Here is a 10,173-nt window from a genome sequence, read left to right as displayed (position 1 = left end):
GGAGGCATTGGGAGCTCCTTTGCCTTTGGGAGGGGAGGACTTAATTTAAATAGTGGTTCTAGTGTGGAACCAAAAAACACAGAACTGGGTCTTGGGACAGCTTCATCCCTGCCGGGCCTCAGTTTCTCCTCCCCACATGGAGGAGTTTGGGCCAGGTGGCCTGCAGGGGCTCCCCCTGCCCTAACAGGAGATGTGTGACGGTAGGCAGGGTGACTGTGTTCTGAAGTGGTCCAAGGGCAAAGCATGGGGAGAGGGTGGGTTTATGCAGGGGCATAGCCCTGGAGGACAAGGTGGGCCTAGCTGCCAGGCCCATGCCTTGGACTGTAAGAAAATTGGGTCATACATCTTGGCTCTGGGTGTGCCTTCCATAAAAAAACCCTGAGGGAGGCTCCAAGAAAGCCTGGGCCCAAGGCTGAATCCCCAAGGATTTAGCAGGGGGCAATCCAAGGACCTTCAGAGATGCTGTGGGGCATTGAGCGGAGAGACTCAGTTGCCTCCATGCACTACCGCCTCCAGAGGAAGGGGCGGGGGTGAGATTTCCCTGGCTGTTCCGCCAAATGTGGCAGCTTGAATGGAGAAAGGTCCTGGACTCTGGTTTTGCCAGACACTCCTGTGGTGTCCCCACAGAGTCCCTGGAAGAGGGTTGAACTGAGGAAGGGTAAGGATATCCAGGCTGCCGTGGGCATGCACCTCACCCAGGACTATGGCAACTCTCCAGCAGTTGTCAGGTAGTTCTTGTCCCTTAACAAGTGACAACAGCCTTGCCCAAGGGCAGCCCTGAGTTGGTGCGATGCCGCAGCCTCACTCCAGAGAGCACCGCACACTCCCCGGCGCCATCAGGATCAGTGCACGCTCACCGCAGTGCAGATTCACCAGGACCTTTCACCCATCTTCTTGCTGGGCCTCCCCAACACCTGCTGAACTGGGGCCCCTGGACAGGGCTTCAGGAGAGTCCCGGGGCAGCTCGGGCTGTTGTGTCAGACCCTTTCAGCACAACCATAAAGCCAGCAGGGGCCTTCGAATTAGACAGTGAGCGAATTGACAACTGAGGTCAGTTCTTCATTTACAGAAGAGATACCTGGAGCCAGGTAACCCCCTGCCGTGTGGGTGCCTGGGGAGGCTGATGGAGATGACCACCTGCGGGCAGGCGAGTCCCCGCTCCAGTGATGGCCTCCCCCGGCTGCTGCAGGAGCCCCTTCGCTGCAGTGAGAGCACTGGTATCCACTCTGAGTCTGGTTGGGAACCAGGAACTCTAGCGCCTCGGGTGATCCGGATGATGTCAAAAGCAGCCTCTGCGCTCCGTCTTTCTGGTCCCCATCTCTTCTCCAGGATGAGGATTCTGCTTTCAGCAGTGATTGTGAGGAAGTGGTAAAATTCTTCACAGTCTCAATCAGGACTTCATGATCACCAGGGCCAGAGAGGAGAGAGGCCAAGGGAGATGCTTTTCACTGACGGCGTTCTGACAGGCTACAAAGAGCCACACTGGCCCTGCCCTCAAGGACCTGGACTTGGGGCTGAGAAAGACAGAGACACCTGAGAGTTATTAAATGGCCTCTCAGTGAGCAGATGTGTCCGAGTCACACGGCCCAACCCCCCACTTTTCTCCCCCAATGCAGTCCTGGTCCTGCATGCAGTCGCTCATGCAACCTCTCAACCCCTGCTTCCCCCTCACCCTTTACTTCCCTTCAACAGTCAAACCTATCTGCTGCCACCTCCTGCTCTCCAGCTCCTGCCCCTCCTTGTTCTGTCCCCTAGAAATGTCCTTCTCCAGTTCCACTGGGTCCCAGGCTGCTCCATCCTCGCAGGCCCAGCTCTCATGAAGCCCCGTGTCCCGGGGCAGGAGTCTCCCTGCTCCCCAGCCCTTCTCCAAGGCCCCTTCCCTGGCCTCATCACGTTACTGGTGTGTGACTGGTGGGTGCCTGCTTCCCCCCAGTTCGCCAGGCACACGGCTCACTGTGTATGCTAGGCCGCGAGAATGGGGAGCTGGATCCGCGTTCTGACCAAGTCTCTTTATTCAGACCACCCCTGAGGGTGCTGGGAGCTAGTGCACAGTCTGGGCGGCCCCTTGCCCACTGCAGCCCCAGAGACGCTGGAAGGAGTCGGGGTCGGGGGTGAGAGAGCAGTCTGAGCAATGCTATGTAACCAGAGCAGGGACCTGAGTGAGGGCCACATGCCACAGCTGTCGGGGCTCCCAGAGGGATGGCTGCTTACTGTGTGGGGTCAGCGAATGGCAGGGACTGCCCTCCTGTGGGCACTGGGGAAGGAATAAGTTCAGGGTTAGGGTCAAGGTCAGAGTCAGGGTCAGTGTCAGTTTAGGGTTAGGGGTTAGGATTGAAGTGAAGAGTGAGAGTCAAGGTCAGGTTCAGGTCAGCTCAGGGTCCTAGTGCAGGTCGGGGCTTTCTTGGTTGGCTTGGTCAAGAGTTGTGCAGAAGTGAGCTCTGGCTTTTATCTCACCGTGAGCAAGAACCAGGGATGGGGACCAGGCTGACAAGGGCTTGATCTGTCCATGACCTCGGCCAAGTCCTTCCCCTAACTGGGTCCTCTGTGCTGTGTGTAAGGAAGGTTGCTGCTAGGCACTATTGTTCTGCCATCCAGGAAGGAGGAGGAGACCTGGAGCGGAGGAGCATATGTTCTGCTCCTGGAGAAACACAGGACTGAGCGGCTAGGTCAGGATGGGGAATGAACCTAGACAGCCTCACTCCAGAGCACAAGCTCCACCTGGGGGGTGAGCTGGAGCTCAGGAGTCGGAGCCACCTCCCCTCTCCCCACATGCACAGGAGGTGCTTCGAGATGGGCAGGTCTCTCCCAAAGCCACCTCCGCATGTGCCCCTGGATGAGGCCTGCCCCCTCAGATCCAAGGGGGGCTGGCAAGAGACCGGGAGAGGGGGAGGTGGTCCCGTCAGCAGGGCCAGGTGGGGGGTGACAGATCCAGCAATCAGTTCAGTGTAGAGCACTAGATATGCTCTGTAGGAAGCACACAAGAGAAGTTTGGTTTTGTTCTTGTTCTGACAGTAGAGGGAGACCACAGGGCCCCAGCAGTAATAAGATGACGCTAAGGGAGATCGTATCAGCATCTAGAAATTTAATCTTATTTTGTCATTTTGGTGGAGGCCATCCTGCCTCCCCAGTCAATAGTCCTCAGTTCAGAGTGTCCCGAGAGTGGGTGTCCAGGACTTAGATCGAAGGCAGTGGTGATGGTCTGGGATGAGGTTGCCAAAGCATTCTGAGATGACAGGCTGAGAGCCTGTCGCTCTGCAGCCAAGTCGCTAATGCCCCCCTCCCCAACGTCTCTGACCTTCAGGAGTCCGAGGTGCTCCTTCCCCACCAGCGGAGCAGCTGTCCTTTCTCGGCCGCACGGTCAGTATATGTGTGACCTGTCCCTGCAGCACAGGGACTTTACGCTTTAGAAGTCCTCGCCATTTCTTACTCTGGCTGGATTCATCCCTAGGAGATTGCTGTGTGGCATCCCAGAACGTGGTGGCCATGCTGGCAGGACCTTAGGAGCTGTCACCTCATACTCATGCTCATTATCAGCAGTGTCCACGGTTGCCTGATCCAGCAGGCATAGGCACGAGGTAAGGGAAGCCCCAAGCTTGTTATCAGCAATGTCCACGATTGCCTGATCCAGCAGGCATAGGCACGAGGTAAGGGAAGCCCCAGGCTTGTCATCTCAGAATGTTTTGGCAACCTCGTCCCAGACCATCACTACTGCCTTCAGGAAACCAGGCTACGGGACCTGTGGGGGCAGGGCAGAGCTGAAGGTGGGCACGGGAGGGGAAAAGGGAAACGGGAAAAGGCTCGTTACGTGAAAGGTCCCATGAGTGCCAGATAGTTGTCTGCTGTCGGCACTCGTGACCATGGGGGTGGCATCACCGTCTGACTGGATGTGTTCAGGGAGTTCAAATATGTAGCAGCACATTTAGGAGTTCTCAAATGGTATGGCCTGCGTTTGCTCTGCAAGTGGGAATTGTTGTGTTGTACCCAGAAAGGGTCTCACTGTAGTCAACACCCAGTGGTACCCCTGGGACAAGGGTAAAGGGTTTCTAGAGTCTATTTGCCAGGACTGGCCAGGTCTAGTGCACTGGACCGTGCACCCCAGAGTTCCCTTTGTCACTTGCTGGTGGAGCTGCCAGTCAGGCACATTAGCCAGGCTTCCTTGGCCTCAGGTGCTGGCATTGCCATGCCCTTTGTGATGATGTATCCAGGTGGCTGTGGTCTTTACCTGTGTGATGCAGAATTGGTCAGCATGTCGGTTCCAATGATGTTCATTGCCAAAGCATCCTTTTCCACGGGTCATGGGCAGTGCATGGGTCCTGTGCAGTCTGCTGCCACAGTGTTTGTCCCTAAGGGGCTGGGATTCGATCCCGGTTGTTCGGTTGTCAGGTGCTACACTGATGCCCATTGGCTACTGGCTGCAAGTTGGTGAAAATGTAACAAGATGTGTTCAGTGGGTGTCTTCCAGGACAAGCACCAGTCTGCATCTCTGTCCACGGGCAGAGTTTTTTCCTTTCTACATGCTTTGGCTTTTTCCTGTGGCTGCCCAGCCACAGTGGACCATTTAATATAACTGGGCTGACTGTGCGTCGGGCCCAGGCATCCTCTGGTACCTTGGTGTACTGAAGACCCCACGTCTGAGGTTCACCCATTCATGCAGGTGAGAGAGTCCATTGATGGCTGGTTTACTTTCTTGGATGTACCAGTTTCATCTAATAACAGGTGCTTGCTGGGCAGGGCCCACTTTATCCCATAACACATGTGCCGGGGAGGAGCACCACAAGGGGAGCTGGTCTCTCATCGTCCACCTATGCCCAGTTAGAAGCCAAGTGAATCGGCCCTCACATGGGGTATGCTGAGCCGTGACTGTCAGGCAACTGCCACTCAAAACACCAGGGGTCGCCTTTGCTGCGTGTCAACTTCCTTCTGCCCCAGGCTCCAGGTTGCGTATCTCAGTCCCCCACACTGTCATTGGAAAGGCTCTTTAGGACAATTGGCCTGAGCGGGAGGCAGTCTGTACAGCCTGCTGGTTGCTTTCTTTAAGCACTTCTGCGTCCACAGCTCTTTAGTTGGTGTGTGGTGATCTCCTTCCCCGTCCACCCTTGTCTTCTAAAGTGCTTTACTGCCACCACGTGGCTGGGCTGGGGAACCTGGAGGGCACCTGTTAGGCACCAGTCCCAATGTCATTGTCCTAACTGTGGCCTTTCCCCAATGGCAGCATCCCTCACAGTAAGGAGAAGTAGTTCTCATCCTAAAACCTCTATTTCCGCAAGGCATTATTCAGCAGGGTCAGCTACCTGGGTGTGTGGAATGTCCACCAAATGAAACAACACAGGTTAGTTTCAAGCACGTGGTAGGGCCAGTGTTGGCTGAAACGGCACCTTTGTAACCTAAAAAGGACAGCCTAAAGCACTATCCTTGCCTGGAGAGGAGTGGCCAGAGATCTCATCAGGAGCATATAGGGCCACAGCCCCGTGGAGTGTGCCTTTTTTCCCTGTTAAGACAACCTTCTGACTGGAGTTACAAATCCAGCACACAGTGATAGCTTCTGCATCAGAAGCATAGGTTCCTCCACCTTGTGAGGGACAGCAGTTCTTTTCTTGCTGCCCGAGGGAGGCACCCCCTTCTCAAGAGTTCTGGGTTCTTTCCCCATAGGGCCCGTCTTCCAAGTTTCTATATTTTCATATCTTTAGCCTCCCCCATTTCTTCCTCCAGCCCTAGGGAGAGGAAGCTGCTTTATATAACCGTTCGAGCATTCTTTTTTTTGCCTTTTTAGTTCTTCAGTTGCTGGGTGTGGTAGGCAGAATAATTGTTCTCCGAAGATGTCCACAACCTAATCCCTGGAAGCTGAGAATAGGTCACCTTACATGGCAGAAGGGACTCTGTAAATGTGGTTAAGTTGAGGACCTTGCAATGGGGAGCTGATCCTGGGTTATCTGGGTGGGTTCAATCTAATTATGTGGGTCCTTAGAAGTTGAGGGAGGCAGAAGAGAATCAGAGGGAGATGTGACCACCGAGGAATGGCCCGGGAGATGGCAGGGTTGGAGCACGGGAATGTGAGAGACTCTAGAAACTGGAAAAGGCAAAGAAATGGATTCTCTCCTAGAGCTTCCAGAAAGGAACACAGCCCAGTGAGAGCCGTGTTGGATTTCTAACCTACAGAACTGAAAGAGAATGCATTTGTGTTGTTTGAAGTGACCAAATTTGTGATAATTTGCTCTCGCAGCAATAAAAAACACATAACTGGTTAATGCTTTTATATTAAATTCTCTTTGTTAATATAACTGGTGAGGTTTCATCCTCCCTGACCTGGGCTAATTCAGAGACTCCCTCCAACTCCCTCACGTCCTGCATGTTCCTGTCACTCCAGATGGTGGGCAGTGTGAGCTCAGGGCAGATCCCATCTCTCCCACCTCTCTCTCTCATGCTGGGTGGCTCTGACATGCAGGAAATTCTTCCCTCTGATGAGCCTCTGTGTGTCTCTAATTTTGTGTGTCCTATAACTGGCCCCTGGATGGCACAGACCCCACAGGATTCCCAGGCTCCCAGGAAGCTAAGATTCTATTCCCTCCTTGCTTGTGACATCTTCAACTTATAAAGTACCCTGTCATCATGTAGGGCCTCCCCAGATTTGGGGCTTTTGGCCCCAAACCCTCTTCAGCCTTTCACTTTAGACCCTTCTGGTCATGTAGACCCAGCTCACTCAGGGCAGGTAACAAACCACATGCCCTCCAGTTCTCTCTCATAAAAAGGGATGGTGTAGCTTCCTCCACAGACCACAAAAACAAGCACCAGATAAACTGAATAGTTAAAAGGTAAAAATAAAACTAAATATATTAGAAGAAGAGATAGCAGAATAAGTCCCCAAATTAGTATGTGAAAGACCATTTTATTTAAGGATGAGCATGAACTCCTGTTGATGCTGCCTAATGGTTTTGGGGACCAAATTAAAATAGTAGACCACCTGGCAGACTGTACCAACTATCAGTGCATGGGCTAGAAAATTCATTCAAGAAGTGGAGGGTAAAATGAAGTTCTTGTACATGTAAATAGATCATAGATTTAATGTTGGTGAGCAGAATATCCAAGATGACCTTGAAGTTTCAGGAACTGCTGATTGAGCATGGCTGTGCCCCTGGTATACTAGAGAACATAGAAAAAACCCTTTGTTAATATAACTGGTGAGGCTGCAAGTTGGTGAAAATGAGAAATTTGTTAATTGAGAAAGAGAAATTATGAATTAATTGAGAAATTAATTTGTTAATTGAGAAAGAGAATTTGTTAATTGAGAAAGAGAAATTATGAATTTGGCTTTGTTAATTGAGAAAGAAATTTGTTAATTGTTAATTGAGAAAGAGAAATTATGAATTTGGCTTTGTTAATTGAGAAAGAGAAATTTGTTAATTGTTAATTGAGAAAGAGAAATTATGAATTTGTTAATTGAGAAAGAGAAATTATGAATTTGGCTTTGATTCACTGTCTCTATAAAAATGGTGATTCATTTTCATGTGTCTGTTACTCACCTATTTGAGAGCCATGAGTTAAATCTTTGGAATGCTTATTGGCTCTAGGACCTGTTTTACTCCTTATCGCTTGCAAGATGTTCTTATCAGGACTCAGCAGGAGACTAATATAGCACTTGGGGGCAAAGATTCAGCCTAGTAGTCCTGCACTGGAGGCCGAGATGGAAAAGATCTCCATGGCCACCATGGTGCTGTGATAGACAGGGAAGGATGTGACCCAGACACTGCAGAACACCAGCATGCTTGAACTTGACTTCATTGAAGGTGTCAGGTAGATTCCTGGCCCAGAAAGCCACAGCAGTGCTCCCCAGGGTCAAGGATCCCATATATCCCAGGACACAGTAGAAGGCAGTGACAGAGCCCTTAATGCATCCAGTGATGTGTGCAGGGTCAGCGTGTGTGTTCATTTCAATGAAAGGAGGAGAGAGTCCCAATCTGGTTCTAGATAGTGACTTGGATCAAGGCACAGATGGGAAGGACAGAGTCAGGTGCTCCTGATATCAACCACTGCCTCGTCCTTTTCCCTTTGTTTTGAAAGCCAAAACCACAGAAATGATTTTACCCAAAACAGTGGAAAAAACCACAGTAAACACAAATGCAAATGTTGTTTGCTGAGGTATGCAAATGCCTGTGTTGGGAAGGCCAACGGAGAGTAAGAAACAGAGGGAACCCAGGAAGAGGGAGGTGAGCAGGATGTAGCTGTGGGTTGGATGTTGGCCTTGATGATGGGAGTGTCTCTGTGCTTCCCAGAGACCCCAAGGACCACAGCTGTGAGAACAGAGAAGCACAGAGCAGTGCAGGCCAGAGCCATCCTCAGTGGGTCTTGATAAGGTAGGGAAGTCACTTTCTTTGGGAGACAGTGGTTTTGATTTGGGTTTGAGTACTGATGATCTGGACACCTCACACACTGGTATGTATCTGACAAGAAGAGAAAAGATGTGCAGTGTCTCCAGTTCAGGGACTCCTACTAATTCCCAAGAAAAAGAGTCCCCTTTGGGAATTTTGGACTTATTGTCCATCCTGATGCACATTCAGACAATAGCAATGAAATTTACAATTTTCTATTGATGCTGCTGTCTAAAGGTTTTTGGACAAAATGAAAACTTCTGTCACTTATCATTTCCTATGAGTAAGGGAGCTATTTTGTTTCTTTTCACAGGGAAACTATTATAGATTCTTAGAGATATAAATATTATATCTTCAGGTTATGTCCCGGATCACAATGTTTCCCCACCTTAGGTGAGTAATTTATTCTTGAGAAACATGTTTTTACTGAGGATTAGATAAGTTTAAGGAATGACTGTTGGTTTTGTTAGGTGTGATAAGTTTTTACTAGTTATATGGGAAAATGTCATATTTTCAGAGAAGTTTTCAGAGAAACCTAAGGAATGAACTGTCAATATATCTGTAATTTATTCTCAAAAACATTTGCGGAACAGTAATAAGTGAAGCAAACATGGCAAAATGTTAGCAGTTAAAATTTTGATCACATATATACGCATATTCGTTATACTTTAAATTGGAAAATGCTTATAACATAAAGATCAGAAGAGGAAAAAAACCATAAACATCATTTGGGGCAAATTCTCCTAAGTTAAAAGCATAATTAAGTTTAATTTCAGTGGAAAATTGTTAATTCATTCCAGAGCCCCAAATTTAAGCACTGAGTTAAAATAACACAAAATTCCTTTAAAAGTAGGCACACAGTTATTCCAGGTTTTAATGTTATCTGTCATAAACTGACATAATAAGACAGGCTCACTTTTATTAACTTACATCTGTCTACCTACACTGCTTCAAGTCCTTTGTGTCTCTTACATATTATACGCCTAAATTTCTGCTTATAAATTATGCACTTGATAATCAGTGTATGTTACTTGAGTCTTTCATCCAAGAATCCATCAGAAAACATAGGATAGAATTAAAAAGTCTACAAAAATAATGTTAATAAAGCACCAAGATTGCCACCACAGGAAACCAGCAAACCAGGAGTAAATCAATGAGACATGCTTTTTTTTTTTTAAGTGGAGTATAGTTGTTTTACAATGTTGTGTTAGTTTCTACTGTACAGCAAAGTAGAGTTACCTGTGTTATATAGGAGGTTCTCATTATTTATCTATTTTAGGCATATTAGTGTATATAAGTTAATCCCAATCTCCCAGTTCATCCCATCCCCCTTTTCCCCCCTTGGTGTCCATACGTTTGTTCTCTACCTTGCAAACTGGTTCATCTGTACCATTTTTCTAGATTCCATAAATATGCTTTAATATACGATATTTGTTTTTCTCTTTCTGACTTACTTCACTCTGTATGACAGTCTCTAGGTCCATCCACGTCTCTACAAATGACCCAATTTCGTTCCTTTTTATGGCTGAGTAATATTCTGCTGTATATATGTACCACATCTTCTTTATCCATTCGTCTGTCGATGGACATTTAGATTGCTTCCATGACCTGGCTATTGTAAATAGTGCTGCAATGAACATTGGGGTGCATGTGTCTTTTTGAATTATGGTTTTCTTTGGGTATATGCCCAGGAGTGGGATTGCTGGGTTATATGGTAATTCTATTTTTAGTTTTTTAAGGACCCTCCATACTGTTCTTTTTTTTTTTTTTTTTTTTTTTCGGTAAGCGGGCCCCTCACTGGTGTGGCCTC

This window comes from Neophocaena asiaeorientalis, unplaced genomic scaffold (genome assembly GCF_003031525.2).
Source record: "Neophocaena asiaeorientalis asiaeorientalis breed wild unplaced genomic scaffold, Neophocaena_asiaeorientalis_V1.1 scaffold221, whole genome shotgun sequence".
Taxonomy (NCBI): Eukaryota; Metazoa; Chordata; class Mammalia; order Artiodactyla; family Phocoenidae; genus Neophocaena; species Neophocaena asiaeorientalis.
This window is presented reverse-complemented; position numbering follows the sequence as displayed.